The following is a 5,992-nucleotide window of genomic DNA, read 5'->3' as shown; positions in this document are numbered from 1 at the left end:
AATCTGTCGTTATGCCCCTGAACAAGGCAGTTAACACCACTGTTCCTAGGCTGTCATTGAAAATAAGAATTTGTTCTTTACTGACTTGCCTAGTAAAATAAAGTTAGAAAAATAATATTGATGGAAGTGTTAAAAAAAAGTGTTGCTGGGCATGTCTACTTACTGTGCTGGCGACCCACAATGCAACACTTCAAAATGTAGCTAGCTGTAGTCTACACATTATTACCAGATTCCATGTAGTTGTAGATCAGTGTTAGTTTTAACAGGACTTTCAACCTTATCTCCCCCTCGCGCAATTGATTTGAATGTGATATCAATATGAGTGATTGGAAAATAAGTGTTGCGTTTCTCTTTCTGTTTTGGCGACCCCCAAATCAAATTGCCTCACTCCAAAATGTAGCTGTCTACTTTTCCGTGTTCTTTCAGTTGTGTTAGCTACCACCTGATTCCCCCCCACCTAATCGATATCAGTGATTTATTGCCACTTGTCCAAACACCAGGGTTTTGATGCGTGTGCAGTTTATAAGGTGCTCATTTAAAAAAAATACAAGTAATATGATTACTGTGTCACGACTTTCGTTGTGGGAAGGAGGAGCGGACCAAAATGCAGCGTAGTTGTGATTCATTTTATTTAATACGGAAACTAAACACGATAAACTAACAAAATAACAAACGTACAAAAAAACGAAAACAGCCCTATCTGGTGCAAACACAGAGACAGGAACAATCACCCACGAAACACTCAAAGAATATGGCTGCCTAAATATGGTTCCCAAACAGAGACAATGATAATCACCTGACTCTGATTGAGAACCGCCTCAGGCAGCCATAGACTAACGCTAGACACCCCACAAAACCCCAAGACAAAAACACACCACAATAACCCATGTCACATCCTGGCCTGAATATATAACAAAGTTTCTGCATATTGCTCATTGATTTGGACACCAGGTGTCGCAGGGAGGCCAAGACGTTCCTCAGGGACCCCAGCCACCCGAGCCATGGCCTGTTCTTCCCGTTTCTATCACTCAGACGCAGGCAGAATAGGAGCACCATGGTAAAAACTGTAAGACTGGATAAATAGCTTCTACCCCCAGACCATCAGGCTTCTACCCACCACCTCAAAGGACATTTCTACCCTGCCCTCACCCCAATAGACATGTATTATGCTGAATAGTCACGACTAGTCGACTACTCACCCTGCTGCTCCTCCTTTGGACATTTCCCATCCCCTCTAATGGACGTTAACCCTGCCCCCACCCTCAATGGACATTTATCATTGTATTTATATCTATTTGTATTATTTTACTTCACTTTGTACTGCGTTGTTGGAGCTCGTGTCCTGTAATTACATCTGCAACCATGTGCATTATGTGACTATTAAACTCTCTAATCTCTAATGTCTAATCTAATCTCTAGACTGTGTTTTGACGTTGGGCTATGTATCAAAATGGCTTGTCAACAGGAAGCAGCGACAATACATTTTCAATTAATATTTTAGAAACATAAATGTAACTTTCAACATTCATTTCCAATGGTATTGTACGATTGACTTATTTTGATGATAGCCTATTCCAATAACAGAAATGTCCAAAAAATGTTATCCCTGCCGACAAGGAGCTCTTAAAATTGTTGCAAAACAGGATTTAACATTGCCATTTAGTGGTATAAACGTGTCTTGTATTGCTATTGCCTAGTAGAGTAGTTTGTAACCACCACACCGTGAGAAAATGGTTAGAAAACTTGCCAATATACACACAGACCGTGCACATTCGGAGTAGACATTAACCCTCGTTGAATTTATGAAAGCATCTGACTTAACATGTGATTTCAATTTAATTGAGAAACGAGAGAGTAGCCTAAGAAGTCATTATTACTTTAAGTAAATGGCTTACCTTTAGAAGCTTTCAGCAGGTAAGCAAAGATGAGTATCTGGTCAGCGAAAAGTAGCACGCGCTATGTTACTGTTTCCCGCGACTGGGACTGACAGGTGCACACGAGACAAACAGAAATTAAGCCGATGGTGGAATACAAAAACTTGTTCTCTTAATGTGACAAATTGGATAATCAAAACTACATTGCAAATTGATTTATGCAATTGATTTCTTGGAAAGAAAATTGAAATGTAGGTGTTAAAATCAATCTATCCATGTGGAAGTCCTTTCATGTCCATTCAGTTTGGCAATGCCAGTCAGTATATGACCACTGTGGCATAGTCATGGCCTTGTTCAAACTTGACTGAGTAGGATGGAGAAGCACCAGCATGGGACACGGTGACATAGCACAAATCATCTTCACCTTCCTGTTATTGTAACAAAGGGATGAGGACAAATGACTATTTGAAAGGAAACATAAAATCATAAAATCCTTTCAATAAGCCACAATTCCAACTGTTATTCATTTATAACAGGCTTATATGTTGTGTGCCAGCCCACTGTACTGTTTATGCACAGAAAACCAAAAAAGCACTATGGTGGCAAAGTGGAGGAAAAGTGTGAGGCAGCTACATAGAAACATAATTATGTCATGGTATTGTCTTTTCTTCTTCTCTTCTTCATAATGACACTGGACGGTGACTTTTGACCACAGCCCTCTGGGCTTCCACCCAGGCAGCTCTGACCCCTTTACTTGGAGGGAGCATTGGCTGTGGCTGGCATTTGATCGACCAAGCTCCTTGAGTTTAGAATCCACATAGAACAAACACTGCTGACCCTCTACAAGGGCAGAGGACTCACTGCTCAGCTCAACCACTTCAGTCAGGGTCACAAACTTCAGGCTTACTGAGATCTGGTGCTTCTTCTGGGTAATCCAAGTGTTTGTCTGTTTCTCATTGTCCCTTTGAAGGAAGAGGAAAGAGAGAGGTAGTTGAGGAAAGATAGGTATGATAACATCGTAGTGAAAAAATACGATTTGTGTCCGTTCTAAAACAAATTCAACATGCAAGATTATTCCCTTCTTTAGAGCCCAACATTTATTGCCCAGCCTTTGATTACTATGCAAATCACAAAAGTACATCCCTAATGTTGAATGACAAAACAAGCAAGAGAAGGGGAGAAGTGTACCTGCATCTGTTAACTGTAGGTCTAGAGAGACTACAAGAAATGTCATTCATTGTCATTCCAACCAAAAGTACAACTAGGGATATTGTTATGGAAGTCAATTATTTAATATTTTATTATACAGTACAATAATGATATTATTAATAGTACATAACTCACACATAAGGCACCAGCGGCACATTCATTGGATCACGATTAAGAGTTTTTTAAACCTGCCACCTGTTATTATGTATAATACAGAGAGAGAACTGAAACAGGATATATGGAAATGAGAAATGCTTTCGGGGGCGACTATCTTCACATGCTCTCGAAAATGCTTTTAGAAATATACAGAGGAGCTGTTGGCTGTAGATAATGACTCAGGCAATGCCACAGTAGTGAGTGTGAGAGTGACACACTGTATTTTGTGTTTCCCCTCTCTCCTTTTATGGTGAAACAATAGCTCCCAACTATGACCCTTCTGTGATGGTGCATAATTTTCATATTCACTATCATACCTATAGCTGTCATAGGTTTGTAATGTGCTCCAATTGCAGGTGTAGATAAGACTGATCTGGGTGGGCATATCTGTCCTAAGATCTGTAACGAACATGTTACGTCTGTCGGGAGCACAGAGGTTATGAGAGTTATGTTCATGCAAGATTTTGTTCTGGGTATTCCAGATTAGGTTGGGTCTATACAGGCCTAACTGGCAGGAACTGCTTGTAATTGCAAAAAGTATATTTAAAATATTATTGAATTATTGCAATTATCATGTGGGTTTGCAAATGGGCTGAGAGGAACAGATGTTGACAGACTACAGGAAGAGGGTAGCAGAAAATCAGGAAGCAGAGAGAGGAAATATGAGGTAGTGTATCAACAGGTGGAAGTAAAGTCACATACTGTAAGTAAACTGTGATATTAACAAAACATTTTTTTTTTTAAAGTAACAATGGTGTAAAAGTACTTAATTAAGTAACAATACTTTAAGTAATACTAAAGTAGTTTTTGAGGTATCTATACTATATTCATATTTGTTCTTCTTCTTTTACTTTTAGTTCACTACATTCCTTAAGAAAACATTGTAATTTTTACTCCATACATTTTCCTTGACACCCAGAAAGTACTCATTACATTTTGAATGTAGCAGGGACAGAAAAATTGTCAAATTCTCACACTTATCAACCGAACATCCCTTGTCATCCCTACTGCCTCTGATCTGGCAGACTCACTAAACTGACATGATTTGTTTGTAAATGATGGCTGAGTGATGGAGTGTGTCCCTGGCCTTCTGTAAAAAAAGAAGAAGAAAATAGAAAATGGTGCATTCTGGTTTGCTTAATGTAGGGAATTTGAAATGAGTTATACATTCAATTTTGATACTGAAGTATATTTTAAATCAAATACTTATAGACTTTTACACAAGTAGAATTTTACTGGGTGATTTTTACTATTACTTGAGTCATTTTCTATTAAGGTATCTTTACTTTTATTTAAGTATGTTTGTTGAGTACTTTTTCCACCACTGAAAACTAATATACACCAGACATGGTTAAAGAGAGATGTAGAGAGAGAGATGTAGAGATGTAAAAAGCAAATTTTGACATGTGGTCTACCCTCTTGTGGCTTTGAGTCTATATTGACTCTTGTCAAGGAGTGAAATAGATTGGTGACTACTGATTGGTGACTGCTGACAAGATTCGTAACTCAATTAACAAAATATTTATTTTATGTTTCACCCAGTGTACTTTTCATTTATTTCATTTAACCTAAATGTAAATAGTTGAAGATGCTTGTTTTCAGAAAGGAGTAGATATCTTCAGTCTTTGATGTTGTGGCAGAAATTTGTTTTTGTACTATGAGTAAATTATGATCCAATATGAAACAAAATATAGGATTGTAACTGTAAACTATGGCAAAACATGTTATCAGTAAATGTTTCTTCTTCTATGATTCTGCTAAGAGGGCATTACTCTCCAGCTATTTCAAACTTGATCTTGGTGCGCCCAGGTTCAACTTGGTTACAGGTAGATGTCACTGTTGCATATTGACGACTAGCTTGGTCACAGGTATATGTCACTGTAGCGTATGCAGACTAGTGTCCTCTTCCTGTAAGAGAGAGCTCAAGTCACTTTGAGCTGTGTGCACAGCAGGGTTGTCTTTGGTGCTATTTGCAATATTGCTTGATATTTTGGTAGTAAAGTGCATATTAGGCTACTTCACACTGCACTGGTTCAAACCAACTCACCTCATCCCTAGAAGGCTTTGTGATGACAGAATCTGTTTAATATGAGAGAATGAGGGAAAATAAAACACTGAACAAAAGGAGATAAAGGCAGTGGTGGTTTAGTTAACTCTCATACTCACAGACACAAGGTGAGGTTTGGTCTTGCTGCTCAGGTGGGCTTCTGTTGAGACAATGCAGTACAGTCAGAAAGATATAGCCGTGCACGAATAAAGAAAAATAATGTAAATCTAAAATGAATACACCCGTCTTACCCAGTATTTACAGGCCTGCCTTGAACCCCTTCAAAAGATGCATAGAGATAATTTAGCAATTTTGAACATAACTCAAAGTAGCATTTGGAGCAAAATAAGAATGTGTTATCTGAAAGCACGCACCACACTTGCGTTGGAGAACACACAGCACACACACAGCTAGCAGAACCAGGAAAAGGGAACAAGTACCCAGACTGATGACGACGTGGAACCTTGTACCTGAAGAAACGGTTAGTGAATGAGGCTCCTAATGAAACTGACAGTGAATCATCTGTACAGTATAACCTAACCTTACAATGACTAGTATGTTAGTGCGAATAAGACTTACTAATAGTGACTATTGAGATACGTAACAGTTTAGAGATGTTAGAAACATATCAATAGCTGTACATTTAGAAGCAGAGTCATTCACTAAACTTGTATTTTGATGTTTTAGGACCACTAACAGCTGATTT

General features: G+C 38.5%; 2 long non-coding RNA genes across 2 annotated transcripts; both read right to left on the bottom strand.

Moving 5' to 3' along the window:
- Positions 1-612: 612 nt before the first annotated feature.
- On the bottom strand, positions 613-3,869 carry LOC135530234 (uncharacterized). Its single transcript, XR_010453822.1, has 2 exons — positions 3,219-3,869; positions 613-2,836 (listed from the first exon to the last, which is right to left on the bottom strand). It is a non-coding gene; the product is annotated as an uncharacterized LOC135530234 (long non-coding RNA).
- A 1,416-nt stretch (positions 3,870-5,285) lies between these two features.
- LOC135530232 (uncharacterized) lies at positions 5,286-5,800 on the bottom strand. The gene is made up of 4 exons (XR_010453821.1): positions 5,661-5,800; positions 5,538-5,565; positions 5,406-5,446; positions 5,286-5,318 (listed from the first exon to the last, which is right to left on the bottom strand). It is a non-coding gene; the product is annotated as an uncharacterized LOC135530232 (long non-coding RNA).
- Positions 5,801-5,992: the final 192 nt, after the last annotated feature.

The sequence above is a fragment of the Oncorhynchus masou genome, unplaced genomic scaffold (assembly GCF_036934945.1).
Source record: "Oncorhynchus masou masou isolate Uvic2021 unplaced genomic scaffold, UVic_Omas_1.1 unplaced_scaffold_12953, whole genome shotgun sequence".
NCBI lineage: Eukaryota > Metazoa > Chordata > Actinopteri > Salmoniformes > Salmonidae > Oncorhynchus > Oncorhynchus masou.
The sequence above is the reverse complement of the archived record's forward strand: the minus strand, read 5'-3'. Positions and strand labels throughout refer to the sequence as shown.